This window comes from Scyliorhinus torazame, chromosome 5 (assembly GCF_047496885.1).
Source record: "Scyliorhinus torazame isolate Kashiwa2021f chromosome 5, sScyTor2.1, whole genome shotgun sequence".
Classification (NCBI taxonomy): Eukaryota; Metazoa; Chordata; class Chondrichthyes; order Carcharhiniformes; family Scyliorhinidae; genus Scyliorhinus; species Scyliorhinus torazame.
This window is the reverse complement of record NC_092711.1, coordinates 166,966,560-166,985,083: the sequence shown is the minus strand read 5'-3', so window position 1 is coordinate 166,985,083 and position 18,524 is coordinate 166,966,560.

Genomic DNA, 18,524 nt, shown 5'->3' with positions numbered 1-18,524 from the left:
ATGGAAATGCACCAGTGCGTTCACACTGGGGAGAGACCGTTTAGCTGCTCTCACTGCACAAAGAAGTTTAGAAGGTCATCCACACTGCGGAGACACCAGCAAGGTTTAGTTGTCCGTCTACAGTGGAAACTCATTGACACATTCACACTCAGGGTGTGACCATTCTGCTGCTCTGTGTGGGAAAGGTATTCAGTGTTCCATTCAACCTGTGGACATACCAGCAAGTTCATACTGACGAGAGGCCGTTTGCCTGCTCTGACTGTGGGAAGAGATTCAATACTTCATCCCACCTAATAATAAAAATCTTTATTAGTGTCACAAGTAGGCTTACGTTATCAGTGCAATTAAGTTACTGTGAAAATCCCCGAATCGCCACTCTACGGCACCTGTTCGGGTATAGTGAGGGGCAATTCAGAATGTCGAATTCACATAACAAGCACGTCTTTCTGCACTTTTGAGAGGAAACTGGAGTGCCTGGAGGAAACCCACGCAGACATGGGGAGAACGTGCAGACTCTGCACAGACAGTGACTCAAGCCGGGAATCAAACCCGGGTCCTTGGCACGAGCCAGCTGACTGGAGAGGACAGGAGCTCCCAGTGTGGTCAATGAATACATTGTGGGAACTGCCCATTTAAAGAGGCTGCCTTGACTCGCTGGTCTGAGAATCCACCCCTTCCCCCTCTGTGTAACGCTGGCTGAGAATAGAGATCGGGGCTGCTCAATGTACTGAAAGCCATTTGCTTCTGTTCTCTGTCTAAAATCAAATTGGAAGGAAAGGGAGACAACTGAAACGGGGAAAGGGGAATTCCAGACATTATTGACATCACTATACATATTGCAGACACACATTTATTCATCTTTGATCACAGAATCTCACCACACAGGTCATTCGGCCCATCGTGCCTGTGCTGGCTCTTTGAAAGAAGTACTCAATTAGTCCCACTATCCTCCCTTTCCCCATGAACCCTGAAAACTAGTCCCTTTCTAATATTTATCCAACTCCTGGTGTTGAATCTGCTTCCACCAGCCTGTCAGATAGTGCATTCCAGATCACAGCACCTCACTGTGTACAGATTCATCGTCCTCATTTCCCCTCTGGCTTTTTTGTGAATAACCTTAAATCTTGTCCTCTGGTTAACAATCCTTTTGTCAGTGGAAACAGTTTCTCTTTATGTACTCTATGCAAACCATTCATGATTTTGTCTGAACTCAGATATTAGAAAGATCCTGAACAGTCCCATTATTCTGCTCCATGGAACAATTTACATCAATGGTTAAATCCAATAAAATTAACCCAGTGACAATCATGACCAATTGTCTGATTACAACAGGTCTTATTCAAGATGAGGTCATGTTAATTCAAGAGGTAAAAGTGGGATTTGTGAGTGATCCTGGGTTTTGTAAGTTGGACTCTAGTCGTGGAGACACTGAGTGCTCCTGGGCAGGAATTTAGGAAAACACTGTTGGTTCAGGAACCTGAAGAAGATTCACACTTCTACCAGAACAGGTCACCCAATTTTGGTGGTGAACGTCACTTGTGTACTTCATCAGTATACTGCTTTAAAAAAATAAACATTGACATTTCAGAGTCCTCTCTTGCCTGATTGTTAAGCCTCTTTCGAATTGAAGCATTTTAGAGGGTCAGTTTGGAGCTGAGTAAATAAGGCACCTTCAACCAAATTAAACCAAATCTAAATATTAATTATATACCCTTTAAAACAGAGATAGGGTCTCCAGGATGTGCAAGAAAGATTAACAAGGATGATATCAGAACTGAGAATGTTTAAGTTTCAGGAGATATTGAACAGGTTGGGGATATTTCCCCTGGGGAAGAGAAGGTTGAAGACTGACCTGATAGAGACTTTAATGGGTGTGATAGGATTGACATCATCAGGGTGGCATAGTGGTCAGCACTGCTGCCACACGGTGCTGAGGACCCGGGTTCACTCCCGGCCCTGGGTCACTGTCCATGTGGAGTTTGCACATACTCGCCGTGTCTGCGTGGGTCTCACCCCCACAACCCAAAAAGATGTGTAGGTTAGGTGGATTGGCCATGCTAAATTGCCCCTTAATTGGAAAAAAATAATTAGGTACTCGAAATCTATATTAAAAAATGTTTTTTTTTAAAGTCATCGCTGTGATTACAGAATAGAAATTCACAACTGACAATTCTAGTTGTTACGGAAAATCCTTCTTCCTCTCAAACTATAAATATTTGACCCCCACCCATGCTCTCCTCATTATTGATTTTGACACTAATTTATCCTTCTGTCCTCCTGCTTTCCCCCAAGTCTCCTCCCGTGAAGATGCTGACTCTCGGATTCAGTTTCACACTCACCTATTGCCCTCCCCAGGTGCTGAGGGCGAACGTCACAATCAATCCCCGTGACGACTAACATGTACTTTGTGTCAGGGTGAGGTCACTGCCCCTCCTCCACTTTTCACCCCAGTCCCAGGAGTTTGGACAGTGTCGGCCGCAGCTCCCACAATCCCCCGCGCTAGGGAAACCGCTCTATTCACCGCACGGGCGGGTGATCAGGTACTGCGCATGTCCAAGGCTGAGGGGAAGCTGCGCATGTGTGGAGGAAAGCCCGCCCCTGGCCTTCCTGCTGAGGTATTGATCAATGGGAAACTGGGAGGACCGGAAGGACTTTGGTCCTCCAGCCAATCAGAAGGCAGACGTTGTGTTAATGAAGATTGACCATGACACAGACTGAAACCTCTTCCTGTCTCCAACATCTGTGAGTAAAACACTTTCCTTTCTCCCCTTTTCCATTTCTTTTCTCATTCTCACCTTCAATTGGTCACTTGCAGCAACTGAAGGGAAAGGAAGTGAATCCGGGGAGGGTGCAGACTCTGGAAAGCTTGGCCCAGGTCTCTCTCTCTTAAAGACATTGACATCCTTTGCTCCCTCAGCTTGACACATCTATTTGTTTGGCTAAAAGGGTGGTTTCTTTCCTAATGTTCACAATTAAAAGGGTTGGTTTCCCCAGAGTTCTCCCTGTGTCTATGCGGGTTTCCTGCAAGTGCTCCGGTTTCCTCCCACAAGTCCCGAAAGACGTACTGTCTGGTAATTTGGACATTTTGAATTTTCCCTCTGTGTACCGGAACAGCACGGTAGCATAGTGGTTGGCACAATTGCTTCACAGCTCCAGGGTCCCAGGTTCGATTCCCGGCTTGGGTCACTGTCTGTGCGGAGTCTGCACGTTCTCCCCGTGTATGCATGGGTTTCCCCTGGGTGCTCCGGTTTCCTCCCACAATCCAAAGATGTGCAAGTTAGGTGGATTGGTAATGCTAAATTGTCCTTAGTGTCCAAAATTTCCCTTAGTGATGGGTGGGGTCACTGGGTTATGGGAATAGGGTGGAGGTATAGCCTTGGGTAGGGTGCTCTTTCCAAGATCCGGTGCAGACGCGATGGGCCGAATGGCCTCCTTCTGCACTGTAAATTCGAGAACAGGCGCCGGAATGTGGCGACTCGGGGCTTTTCACAATAATTTCATTGCAGTGTTAATGTAAGCCTACTTGTGACAATAAAGATTATTATTATTATTGGAGATGGCTAAAATTTAAAGGAACAGTAAATACATGTCGGACAGAGATATGTCGAGTGTTTTTACATGGTACAGATTAGATATATTATGAAAATAAATTACTGTGGATGCTGGAATCGTAAACAAAAACAGAAAATACTGGACAATCTCAGAAGGTCTGACAGCATCTGTGGAGAGAAAAGGGAACTAATGTTTCGAGTCTGGATGACTCTTTGTGACAGTTAGAGAGAACTGGAAATGGGGTCAGATTTGTACTGTAGTGGGGGAGGGGTGGAATGGAGCGGTGGGGGTGGAATGGAGCGGTGGGGGTGGAATAGAGCGGTGGGGCTGGATAAGGACCAGCAATAGGTGGAGATATAGACAAAGATGTCGAGAACAGAAGATAAAAGGAATGCAAATGGTGGTAATTAAGGCTAAGTAGGGTGCTGATAGTGGTACATAAAAAGGTTAGAATGTGTGAATGGCAGAATAAAGGTGAGCAGTGTGCAAAGGGCAACTTGAAATAATTCGAATGGGGGGAGGGGAGGAGAATAATGGGGAGGGAAAAAACGATCAATGGAAGAAATTAAAACAAAAATAAATTGATAGATAAAAATGGGGTAAAGGTGGTGGAGAGTCTGAGGTTGTTGAACTCAATGTTAAGTCCGGAAGGGTGGAACATGCCTAATCGGAAGATGAGGTGCTGTTCCTCCAGTTTGCGCTGGGCTTCACCTCAACATTGCAGCAGGCCAAGGACGGACATGAGGACTGAGAGCAGGGCGGTGAGTTGAAATGGCAAACGACAGGAAGGTCTGAGAACTGCTTGCGGATGGACCGGAGGTGTTCTGCAAAGTCTGGAAAAATATATTCATTTTGCTTCGGTTTGCACCCCTCTATCACCTCCACATGGTCTATCTCCGACACTTCCCTTTCCTTCCTTGACCTTTCTATTTCAATTTCTGAGATAGACAGTCCACTAATATCCACCACAAACCTACCGACTCCCACAGCTACGCCGACTACAGCACTTCACATCCCACATCCTGTAAGGACTTCATCTCATTCTCTCAGTTCCTTCACCTCCGTCGCATTTGTTCCGATGATGCCACTTTCCAAAACGGTGCTGCTGACATGTCTTCATTCTTCCTGAACCGTGGCTTCCCACCCACTGTGGTCGACGGGGCTCTCAACCGTGACCGACCCATCTCCCACACCTCTGCCCTCCCCCTCACTCCTCTCTCCCAGAACCAGGGAGTGAAGGTATCGAGAGATATGGGGGATAGTTTTGGAAAATGATGCTGAGGTAGATCGGCCAATGCTCTCATTGAATGGTTGAGCAGGTTCAAATGGCCGACTGCAGCTCCGATTTGTTGTGGTCCCTGTGTCCAGGCCAGGAAGCAGTGAGCATGGATCTGTCAATCAGCCTGAATCAGCACCTTCAGGAGAATTGGGAGGGTGAATATTAGGTACAGCAGAGTGAGAATGGATGGAGAATGTGTGGGACGGAGATTTACAGATGTTGCGGAATGCAAGAGAAAAGAAAGTTCCAGAGAAACTAGAATAGTTTGTTCTGAATTTCTATCCTGCACTGACAGTGATGTCTTTTGTAAATTGTTTTAACAGGAGATTCAAAGAGGACAAATTACAGACAGAAATCTAATACATGTCGTCTGGATCTGACAGTCCCTCAATTCCTTGGGACCTGAATATCATTGGCCTTCGAATCTAAAGGAGAAATGTTTGCCTCATCTGTCAACTTGAAAAGATTTTAAACACCATTGTGACTGGAAAAGCACCGAGACACACACACCCGAGTGAGAGTGTTCCAGAGCACTGACTGTGGAAAGAGCCTTAACCAGTTACACAGCCTGAAAAAACATCGCACCATTCACAGCGGGGAGAGACTGTACACGTGTTCTGTGTATGGACGAAGCCTCAACTGATTGGCCGAACTGGACAGACATGAGACGACCCAAAACATGGAGAAACCATGGAAATGTGAGGACTGTGGGAAGGGATTCATAGCACCGTCTGTGCTAGAAATTCATCGACGCAGTCACACTGGTGAGAGGCCGTTCACCTGCTCTCAGTGTGGAAAAGGTTTCACTCTATTATCTGACCTGCAGAGACACCAGCGAGTTCACACTGGAGAGAGGCCGTTCACCTGCTCTCAGTGCGGGAAGGGATACACTCAATTATCTGACCTGCAGAAACATCAGCGAGTTCACACTGGGGAGAGGCCGTTTACCTGCTCTCAGTGTGGGAAGGGATACACTCAGTTATCCCACCTGCGGAGCCACCAGTGGGTTCACACTGGGGAAAGGCCGTTCACCTGCTCTCAGTGTGGGAAGGGATTCACTCAATTATCTGACCTGCAGAAACATCAGCGAGTTCACACTGGGGAGAGGCCGTTCACCTGCTCGCAGTGTGGGAAGGGATGCACTCAGTTATCCCACCTGCAGGCACACCAGCGAGTTCACACTGGGGAGAGGCCATTCACCTGCTCTCAGTGTGAGAAGAGATTCTCTCGGTTATCCACCCTGCAGCGCCATCAGCGAGTTCACACTGGGGAGAGGCCATTCATCTGCTCTCATTGTGGGGAGGGATTCACTTGGTTATCCAGCCTGCGGACACACCAGCGAGTTCACACTGGGGAGAGTCCGTTCACCTGCTCTGAGTAGGTGAGATATTCAGTGATCCATCCCAACTATGGAGACACCGCCAAGTTCTCAATGGGGCGAGGCCGTTCTTCTGCTCTCAGTGTGGGAGAGACTTTGTGTTTCATCGCACATGCTCACACACCAAGTTCACAATTGATTACAGGGGTTGGATTCCGCTGGTCTGCTCTCAATCGCATCCAGGACTGCATTTTGTTAATTGTGTCAGTTGATCAATAGGGATGGGCGGAGGGTTTCTTCCTGCTGGACTGGTTTGTCTCACAAAATTGCCTCCAGTCGGCTGATGATCATTGAGCCATGTTGTGAATTCCTGGCTTCAACTTTCACGAGGATCACAGAGCGAAATAGTGTTTGGTGGTGTTGCCATCTGGGATGGCCACTTACAAAGAAACATGGACATTTGCAAAGCCTCAAGGGAAATATGGCCAATGTAAGATTCAGGCAGGCTCAGAGCCTAAATGTATATTTGTAAGCAGAAGCAGACGGGATCGAAACCGCCAGCCGATTTGCATGCTAATGACCCATTTCCCTAAGATAAAGGAACTGGTACTCAGGTATCCAATACAATTCCAGACATTTCGGTGCCACTCCCTTTACTCGGGAAGCATAAACTCAGGACCCGCCCAGCCATCAAAGCACCCGCTCCTTTATTGGCTCAAATCGAAGGCAGTGATCGAGGACTGCCGAATTATTGGGTCCAAACTGGAGGACCGCCCAAAAGAGTGCGAACCCCCCCCCCCCCCCCCCCCCCAAGGATAAAGAGAGACACTGCCATGTGTTCGGTCTCTTTTGGACCTGGCGCTCCGGCAACGTCGGACTCCATCTGTAGCACCACGACCAGAAGCAAGTTCAAGTTCAACGCTCGCTACCATGCGGATGAGCCGAGCTGAACCACAGTTACTTCTCCAGACCCAGCAGATCCAGATTCGAGCAAAGACCACTGTTCCTCTGACCTAAGCCGGATGCCTGAAGTTAAGTACAGGTTGTCATAGTGATAGGTGTAATTTAGCTCGTAGTGTTTATGTTGCATGCGTAAGTTAATCTTGTGTGTAAATAAAGTATTATTGATCTTGAACTAACTAACTGGTTGTTTGGGTCTTTGATCGATATCCGATTGAACCTTGTGGCGGTATCATTTGATACCTGGTGACTCTGAAAGCATATCCTATTCATATCTAGATTAAGAAGGGCAACCTTATTAGCTGCCATATTTATAGCAAGTAAATATAGCAACAGTGGTTGGAAGATATTTAGTTCCCATTTCTGTTTGGATCCCCCTAAAGCATGCCACCTTGCCATGGAGATGGGCAATGGAGGGTACATGGATCTTTTGTTTAATTTATCTCGGTGTTTCTCGCAGAAGAAAATTATCAAGCTATGGGGCAGGTTGTCTGACATGGACTGAGAAACAACATTAAATGGTGTGATGGGCGACAGGCAATAACTAATATTACAGGGGATTGGTTAGCTCAGTTGGCTGGATGGCTGGTTTGTGATACTGAGCGACACCAACAGCGTGGGTTCTACTCCATACCAGCTGAGGTCATCCAAGAAGGCCCTGCCTCCTCAACATTGCCCCTCGTCTGAGGTGTGGTGACCCTCAGATTAAATCACCACCAGTCAGCTCTCTCTCTCTTTCTCACAAAGGGGGATGCTCTTACGAAATTCTGACAGTGGTACCAGCCAGTAACAAGGTTAAGATAAGGGAGTTATGTATACTCAAGACCCAAGGACGGTCGATGAGGGGGTCTGGAAGGCATCATGAGTTCATGAGTAACCCCCTAGCTGTCCATGAGCTGATCACTCAGTTCCCTGCTGCCCAGTAACCACTTTCATTGGATCTACCAGTCAATGTGTGCAACCTACAATCATTGTGATTGGATCGTGTCCGGCTGAGTTGGGCTGACTAACTATTTGAAATTGTATAAAAAATGATGATTCCCTTTGTTCAGTCGAGAGGTATCTGCCTTTGCCCAGAGAATTACTCCCCGCCGGCGTTACAACAATAAACTGTGATGTTTGAAGCAGACCTGAATGTCGAGGGATTCTTTTGGATTCATTCATGCGAACAGAAGCATAACCTACTTTTGTATTCAATTCCCCCACAATAAACAATAACATTCTAATAGCTTTCCTAATTACTTGCTGTACCTGTATACTCGCCTTTTGTGATTCATGCTCTTGGACACCCAGATCCCTCTGAATCTCAGAGCTCTGCAATCTCTAACCATTCAGATAATAAGCTTTTTTATTCTTTCTGCCAACATGGACAATTTCACATTTTCCCACAATGTTCTCCATTTCCCAGATCTTTTCCCACTCACTTTCCATCCTAAGTGGCTTCCCCCTTATTTTGAAATTGTGTCCACTGGTTCCAGACTCCCCAACCAGGGGAAATATCTCACCTGCATCTCGCCTGTCTATTCCTTTATGGATTTTGTAGGTTTCATTGTGATCACTTCTCATTATTTGACACTAGAGAACACAGGCCAGGTTTCCCCAATCTCTCCTCAAAGGGCAGTCCTGCCATCCCCGGAACAAGTCTGGTGAACCTTTGTTGCCCTTTCCCTCTGGCGACCAGGGCAGTAAAACTGCACACAGTCCTCCAGCTGCGGTCTGACCAATGTTCTATACAACAGGTACATTCTGGACAGTCTCACGGCTTTGTGTTTATTTTATCCTGGATAGTATGGGGGAAGCAGTGGCCTAGTGGTATTGCCGCTGGACGAGTAATCCAGAGACCCAGGTATTATTCTGGGGTTCGAATCCCACCAGGACAGATGGTGAAATTTGAATTCAATAAAAATTTGGAATTCAAAGTTTAATGATGACCATGAAACTATTATCAATTGTTGTAAAAACCCATCTGTTTACTAATGTCCTTTAGTGAAGGAAATCTGCCATCCTTACCCGGTCTGGCCCACATGTGACTCCAGAGCCACACAGATGTGGTTGACTTTTAACTGTCCCCCACTGTAATGACCTAGCAAGCCACTCAGTTCAAGGGCAATTATGATTGGGGAACAAATGCTGACCCAGCCAGTGATGCCTACATCCCAAGAATTTTTTAAAATCATACTTCTACAGGTAGATCTAAAATAAATACATTTGTCTCTGTTCCATTGAGTCTACAGCACAGGGCCAGGCCAGTCGGCTCAATTGGTCTCTGTTAGTATTTATGTTCCACATGAGCCTCCACTCACCCCTCTTCATCTCCCCCATCAGCATATCCTTCTATTCCTTTCTCCCTTGTCAAGATACAGGAGTATTCATGTTGTTCACCTCAACCACTTGCTGTGGTAGCGAGTTCCACATTCTCACCACTCGCTGGGTAAAGAGGTTTCAGTTGAAATCCCTATTGGATTATTGAACCCCTGAAAATGGATTGAAAATGCACGCAGCATTTGACAGAGTTTGGATGAATTGTCAGCGCAGATGGGGCAGCACGGTGGCGCAGTGGTTAGCAGTGCTGCCTCACGGCGCTGAGGTCCCAGGTTCGATCCTGGCTCTGGGTCACTGACATGTGGAGTTTGCGCATTCTCCCCGTGTTTGCATGGGTTTCACCCCCACAATTGAAAGATGTGCAGGCTAGGTGGATTGGCCACGCTAAATTGCTCCTTAATTGGACAAAATGAATTGGGTACTCTAAATTATAAAAAAAGAATTGTCAGCACAGAGAGAGATAAATGTGTGTCCCGATAGACATTACAGAGACTTGTTTGAAAGGTGACCAAGGCTGAATCTAAATGTTGAAGGGTATTTGACATATTGGAATGCATGAAGCTCGGAAAAGATGATGGGATTGCTCCTGTTCATTAAGGATTACATTAGTTCAGTACTGAGAGATCAACTTAGCCTGAAGGTTCAGGGTGTGGAATCAGCTTTGCTCGAGATAAGAAATAATAAGTTACAAGGTCTCATGTGAGTAGTTAATGGGCCTCCTAACAGTAGTTACATTGTAGCTAGAGTGTACAGGAAGTATTAAATAAGGCTTGTAATTAATGTACCACAATAATCATGGGTGACTTTAATCGAATATAGATTGGGAGAGTCAGATAGGCAGAGATAGCCTGGAACATCGGTTAATAAAGATTTTTGGGGAGAATTTCTTGGAGCAGTTCCTTCTGGAGCCAACCAGGGAGCAGTCTATCCAAGACCTCCGTGTGCAGTGAGACAGGCTTAATCAATAAATATGTGGTGATGGAGCATCTATGTAACAGTGATCATAATACTGCACATTCTCCCCGTGTCTGCATGGGTTTCGTCCGGGTGCTCCGGTTTCCTCCCACAAGTCCTGAAAGACGTGCTGGTAGGTAATTTGGACATTCTGAATTCTCCCTCTGTGTACCTGAACAGGCGGTGGAATATGGCGACTAGGGGCTTTTCACAGTAACTTCATTGCAGTGTTAATGCAAGCCTACTTGTGACAATAAAGATTATTATGTAAGTCAATGTTTATTCATTTTAATAGTTTTGTTTTAGTTATGTTCAGTTATCGCAGAATCAAAGTGTATGAATCAATTCACTCAATACGGTATCTCACTCTGAGTCTCTGTATTCAGGTGCACTCGTCCTTGACAAGTGACTTGTGCCATATTGTCTTCGGCCAAAGTAGGTTTAATTTTATGGTTTTACCACAAGACTAATGATGAATGAGAATCTCTGTTATTGCAGGATTTGACTAAACAGCTGGCTTGTAATGCAGAACAAGACCAGCAGCGCGGGGTCAATTCCCGTACCGGCCTCCCCGAACAGGTGCCGGAATGTGGCGACTAGGGGCTTTTCACAGTAACTTCATTGAAGCCTACTTGTGACAATAAGCGATTATTATTATTATTACTACGTGTCGATGCTAGAGAAATGCTGTCTTAAATTGTATTTGCTTTTTAACTTATTGCAAAATAGTGACTTTCCTTCAAATTGTACAACAGATTTTCTGCATTATTGTGGTTTTATCAGTTCCTGTAATGGTGTTGTAGTTATGTCTTTTCTGTGACTTTTATTTCTTGTGAACATGTAATTTATGAACAGAAAATGATATTTTGTAACGTGTATCTTGCTGCTCGAACTTTAGCACACCGATCACCTTCACAAATTTATTTTGTGTTCAGTAGGAATTGCTGTATTAGTTTAAGTTTGTGTATCTTGTGCACTTTCAGTTATTTGTATTTAAGTAACTTGCTTCAGTCATTGACAATCACGAAGAAGTTACACATGACACCTGAAGATGTATCATCTCGGCACAGTGGCACAATGGCTAGCACAACCTCTTCACAGCACCAGGGACCCGGGTTCAATTCTGGCCTTGCGTCAATGTCTGTGTGGAGTTTGCACGTTGTCCCTGTGTCTGCGTGGGTTTCTTCTGGGTGCTCCAGTTTCCTCCAACAGTCCAAAGATGTGCAGGTTAGGTGGGGTTATGGGGATAAGGTGGGGGAGTGGGCCTAGATGAGGTGCTCTTTCAGAGGGCCGGTGCAGACTTGGTGGGCTGAATGGCCTCTTTCTGCACTCTAGAGATTCAGTGGTGCTATGGTATCAGTTAGGACGATGAGCCTGACGAATATTAATCATGAGAAAGTGACACCACAATGAGAAAGTGACATCACACATCAGCAAGGTGACCGATATCCTTCAGAGACCAATCAGACATTGATCGTACCCCATTTAACCAATCAGGGACTGATCATGGGCTGCTTGGGCCAATCAGAACCACAGGATACTACCAGCCATGCGTAGAGGTAGGTACTAGAAAGGGTTAATGAGCTACAATTTTCTGGAGCTCGGTGCACAACACAACATGAAGCAAGAGGATAGACTTCAGCCAATAGAACAAGAGACAGCTCCACAGTCACCTGGAAGCTGAGAGCTGGTGATCCAGAGTGAACGGACTGATCCACTGCCTTTGTTAATTATTGTGATTTTGTACTTATTACAATTAACTTAATAAATTCTGTGACAACATTCTTGTACCCGGAATGGTCTGTAACTAGTCAGGAGCTGCAGGTAACTTTCACAACACAGTCTGACGTGTAATTGATTTGAGTGTTACAATTGAGATTGGATCCAAACCCGGATCTTACAATAGGATCAAATTTCACATTCCTGCACTAAGTGATGGCTTTTGTAAACTCCTTTTACAAGATATTAGAAGGGGAGGAGTTACAGACAGAAATTTCACACCAAACATCATATCAAGATGTGACAGAGTCACTCGATTCATGGGAGCTGAATATCATCGACCTTTGAATTTAAAATGAGAAATGTTTGTCTGTTCTTCTGCTGAAAGAGATTTTTAAACATCACTCAGTGTACAGACACTGAGCCAGGCTCATCCGAGTGAGGCATCACTAAAAAAATCCATTTTATATTTTGCAGCTCACTCAAAGATGGAAATTTCAACACACATTTCTCCATCTTGTATTTTTTAATGTTTTGTTCACCCGTTAAATATCCTCGACTTCTGGACGTTTCATTACAGAACTCAGCTCGAAGACATCAAAACTTGTATCCGGCCTTGCCTGTGTGCCCCATTCGTCAATTCAACTTTGCAGCAGCTCAGTCCCAGCTTTGGAAACATCTTCATCTTTCTGTGAGGCCCCGGCCCCATTGACTGTGACAGGGTTCATACTGTCTCCGTGAGATTGTTGATGTAAAGCCACGTCAGACCCACACTGCCCGATTTCCAATCCAATTTATTTAAAGGTCCCAGAAGCCTGACTCCAGCCTTAAATGTTGTTCTGATCCTGTCAGTAACATTATTTTGGAACTCACTAGTACCACCACATAGGCAGTCATCAACATGCATCATAAAGATGCCCGAGAGTTTCCTGCCATGGTACCAATAAAGCACGGCAGCTCCTGCCTTCAGGTAGAGACAACCCGACTTGAACAAAACTGATCTAACTGAGAAGTGCCATACACTCTGAAACATTGTTCAAAACATCGTTCAAAACATAGACAAACTTATTGAACTTCTTCAGTCTTCCATGCATCTGGCACCTTGGGGGGTTGCAGAAACACTGCCCTCTGGAGGTGATCCCCCAGCGCAAATGCAGCTTTTATGTTTCTTGACTGAAAGTTCCGGGAAAATGTCACGAAAAGGGCCAAAGAAATTTCAAAATTACCTTTCCCACTGTGGGCGAGTCCACTCTGACCTCTTTATCGCCCAAAGCTTCTTCAAATCCCCGCGCCACTAACCTCACCTTGGGCCTTATAAGCGCCATCTGGTTGGACCTTTTCTGTGCAGATCCATTGATGTGATGATGCTGGCTGACCCCTATCTGGGACCTCTGAACACACGCCAAACTCTGTCCAACTGCCAAATCTTTCTGTTTAGCCTCCCGTATGCCTTTCTCCCCTCATTTTTCAGCAGCTACAAAACCCTCTCGGTCACAGGGACTTCAGCATCCCCCCCAAACATATCCTTGGTGTAAAACCGCCAATTCCCTGCCTGAAATGTTCCAGTTATTGAAATTACATTGAATGGATGTCAAAGAAACAGACCAGAAACAGATCCCTGAGGTTCTGAGGAGTCCCCAGTGGTCAGTCTGACTGAACTAAACACGGGTGGTATAAAACAAACAATACTCACCCCGGTATCTGCTGTCCACGGGGACTTTCCTTTAACCAGAGCCGTCAGTGGATCCTGTTCCTGACACCAGGTTGTTTTGGGACAAATGTCACTCGGAGTCTAGAGTTGGTTAAAGTTTAGGAATCTTTATTACAAACATGCAGGGAATGCTTCAGCGAACCGAAGATTCTCTGGGAGTAGTTACAATAACACACGTTTATACACAGTACAGTTGCAGCTGTTTTGTCTGTAAGTTAGTGGGAAAGTACAGGACGTCAAGGAAACAACTCGAAAACAGCTCACTTATTGGCTATAGTGACTTCATCTCTCACAAAACACATCTCGGAAAACAATAGCCAGACCAGTAATCCAGAGACCCAGGGTAATGCAATAGGGATCCAGGTTCGGCAGATGGTGAAATGTAAATTAATTAAAAATCTGGAATTAAAAGTCATTGATGACCATGAAAGCATTGTCGATAGTTGTAAATACCCAGTTGGTTTCTTTTAGATCCACCTGTAGTGGGGGAATAACACTATTTACTATCCAGGATAAAATAAATGTACTTCAGCCTTTGTGGATCATTCCAGTGGAAATGTGCTCTCCCCCAGGCTCAAAGAGCATCAGCCCACTGGAAGCAAAGTCGTGAGACCGGCCAATCCAGCAGAAAGAAACCCTCCGACCCTCCCACTTCACCAAGTGTCAGAATGAAGAAAGTTTGATCGGATTAAATTTATTCATGTGCACCGAGGTACAGTGAAACGTATTGTTCTGCGTACAATATAGACAGATCATTTTATACATGAAAAAACATAGGACATATGGTAAATACACAATATAAACACATAGCCATCGGGTGAAGCATACGGAGTGTAGTGCTACTCAGTAGAGAAGATGTGTGGAGAGATCAGTTCAGTCCAAAAAAAGGGTCATTCAGGAGTCTGGTTACAGTGGGGAAGAAGCTGTTTAGAATCTGTTATTGCGAGATCTCAGACTTTGTAACCCCTGCCCAATGGAAGAGATTGGAAAAGAGAATAACCTTGGTGGGGGGGTCTTTGATTATGCTGCCCACTTTCCCAAAGCAGCGGGAGGTGTAGACAGAGTCAATGGATGGGAGGCGGGTTTGTGTAAGGGACTGGGCTGTGTTCACAACTCTCTGTAGTTTCTTAGTCTTGGGCTGAGCAGTTGCCATACCAAGTGTCATGGGAGTGTCCCTTTAAGAAATGTTTTTGTCTTATCACATGGCTTCAGTGATGTCATTGTGTGGGTGGAGCTGGGCTGTGGCTCTGGGAGTTGGATTTACTTTCGCTTTGGTTTGGGGCTGTTTTGTGGCTCTGAGTGTTTTGCTTTCGCTTTCACATTTTTGGCTGCTGTACTCAGAAAGAGGAGTATTTTGGCCTCTCTCTCTATCTTCATTTTAAAAGCTGTTTCCAGACTGCTTGATAACTTGAAAATAAATAATTGCTTTCTGGAAGGAATTCAAACCTGCTGTTTTGGAAAGAAAACAAGAGTGAGTGCTGTGCGCTGGGACACACCTTTGAAAAGGCGGTACTGGTTTATGGGATCTTGTTATTAAATTGGAACAGTTAAAGGGGGGAATTTATTAAGGGTTATACATAGATTACTGTAGCTGTGTGGGGTATTTATGTTTGTAATTTATAAAAATGCTTACTGTGTGTGTTTATAAAAATGTTAACTAAATTCGTAGAATAAATCTTGTTTTGATTAAAAGTGGTGAAGGCCTCTGTTGAATAACACCTGAAAGGCAGCCCTTGTGCTCATCGGAACCAAAGTCAATGAACAATTGTAGGTCAGGTGAACTCTATGATATACTTTGGAGTTTTGTGAACCCTGGCCCATAACACAAGCTGTGATGCAGCCAGATAAGATGTTTTCTATGGTGCTCCTGTAAAAGTTGGTGCACCTGTAATAATTGGTAAAAGTCAATGATAATCTTCATAATTGTCACAAGTAGGCTTACGTTAACGCTGCAATGAAGTTACTGTGAAAATCCACTAGTCGCCACACTCTGGCGCCTGTTTGGGTTCGCTGAGGGAGAATTCAGAATGTCCAATTCACCTAACAAGCACGTCCTTCGGGACTTGTGGGAGGAAACCGGAGCACCCGGAGGAAACCCACGCAGACACGGGGAAAACGTGCAGACTCTGCACAGACAATGACCCAAGCGGGAATCGAACCTGGGACACTGGCGCTGTGAAGCAACAATGCTAACCACTGTGTTACGTGCCGCCCATGTGGCAATCAGTGTGGGCATGCTGAATTTCCTTAGTTTCCTAAGTATATGTTTCTTGGTTGTAGCGTTGATGTGGGTGGACCAGGACAGAATGCTGGTGATGTGCACACCTCGGAATTTGAAGCTGCTAACCATCTCCACCTCAGCCCCATTAATGCAGACAGAGGTGTGTACGATACTTCGCTTCCTGAAGTCAATGACCAACTCCTTAGTTTTGCTGACATTGAGGAAGAGATTGTTGTCATTACACCATGCCACTAGGTTCTCTATCTCCCTCCTGGACTCTGACTCATCGTTGTTTGATATCCGACCCATGACGTCGTGTCATCAGCAAACTTGTAGATGGAGCGGGAGCAGATTTTGCCACACAGTCGTGTGTGTATAACGAGTGTAATAGGGGGCTAAGTACGCAGCCTTGTGGGGCCCCGGTATAGAGGACTATCGTGGAGATGTTCGTGATCCGAACCACTACAGTTGTGTCATCAGCAAACATGTGGATGGATTTGGAGCCAAATTTTGCCATGCAGTCGTGTGTGTGTATAGGCAGTGCAGCCTTGCGGGGCTCCTGAATTGAGAACCATTATGGAGGAGGTGTTGTTTATCTTTACTGATTGTGGTCTATGGGTCAGAAAGTCAAGGATCCAGTTGCAGAGGGAGGAGCCTAGTCCGAAGTTTTGGAGTTCTTATATGAGCTTGGCTAGGATTATGGTTTTTCATAGAATTTACAGTGCAGAAGGAGGCCACTCGGCCCATCGAGCCTGCACCGGCTCCCGGAAAGAACACCCCACCCAAAGTCAACACCTCCACCCCATCCCCATAACCCGGTAACCACACCCAACACCAAGGGCAATTTAGCATGGCCAGTCCACCTAACCTGCACATCTTTGGACTGTGGGAGGAAACCGGAGCACCCGGAGGAAACCCACGCACACACGGGGAGGATGTGCAGACTCTGCACAGACAGTGACCCAAGCCGGAATCGAACCTGGGACTCTGGAGCTGTGAAGCAATTGTGCTATCCACAAGGCTACCGTGCTGCCCCTGTTGAAGGCAGAGCTGTAGTCAATGAATAGGAGTCTGACGTAGGAGTCCGACGTAGGAGTCCTTGTTGTCGAGATGCTTCGGGGGCGAGTATAGGGCCAGGGAGATGGCATCTGCTGTGGACCGGTTGTGGCGGTATGCGAATTGCAGTGGATCAAGGAATGCTGCGAGTATGGAGTTGATGTGTGCAACATCTCGAAGCAATTCATAATGATCAATGTCAAGGCCACCGGATGATAGCCATTGAGGCACGTTGCCTGGTTCTTCTTCGGAACTGGTATGATGGTGGTCTTCTTGAAGCAGATGGGAACCTTTGAACGGAGGAGGGAGAGATTGAGGATGTCCGCAAACACACCTGCCAGTGGGTCAGCGCAGGATCTGGGTGCACGACCTGGGACAACCAATGAGAGTCCCAGTCGTTAGTCTGCGACTCTAGATTAGTTTGGTATTGTCACTTGGGAGTCCCTGTTGGCTTTGCGGAGGTCATATATAGATTTCTTGAATAGGTCAGGGTTGCCTGCCTTGGACACCTTCAGTCGGGAGTGAATCTCCCAATTAAACCATGGATTCTGGTTGGGTAATGTACAGACTACCTTCTTTTGCACGCAATCTTCTACACATTTACTGATGAAGTCTGTGACGGTGCTGGCATACTCGTCTAGGTTGGCTGCGGAGTTAACATAGAACATACAGTGCAGAAGGAGGCCATTCGGCCCATCGAGTCTACACCAACCCACTTGAGCCCTCACTTCCACCCTATCCCTGTCACCCAATAACCCCTCTGAACCTTTTTTGGTCACAAAGGCAATTTATCATGGCCAATCCACCCAACCTGCAAGTCTTTGGACTGTGGGAGGAAACCGGAGCACCCGGAGGAACCCCACGCAGAAACAGGGAGAATGTGCAGACTCTGCACAGACAGCAACCCAGCAGGGAATCAAACCTGGGACCCTGGCGCTGTGAAGCCACAGTGCTATCCACTTCTGCTACCGTGCTTCCCTTGTTCTTGAATATGGTCCAGTCCACTGACTCCAAGCAGTCGCGTAGGAGCTCTTCCGTTGCATCAACCTTCTTAAACGGATTCTCCCGCTTAAATTTCTGCTTGTATGCCGGGAGAAGGAGCACCGTATTGTGGTCCGATTTTCCGAAGTGCAGTCAGGGGATGGATCATCAGACGCCCTCGATGTTTGTGTAGCAGTGGTCAAGGATGTTGGGGTCCCTGTCAGGACAGGAGGTGTGTTGGTGGAATTTTGGCAGTACACTTGAGGTTGACCTGGTTAAAGTACCGTCCACGATGAACATGGCCGCCAGGTATTCTGCTTTGTTGTTATTTATAGCGGTTACAATTCATCAAGCGCCTTCTTCACTTCTGCCTGGGGTGGGATGTAGACCGCCGTGATGATGGCCGACGTGAACTCCGTGGAAGGTAGTCTGGACGGTACTTCACAGTCGG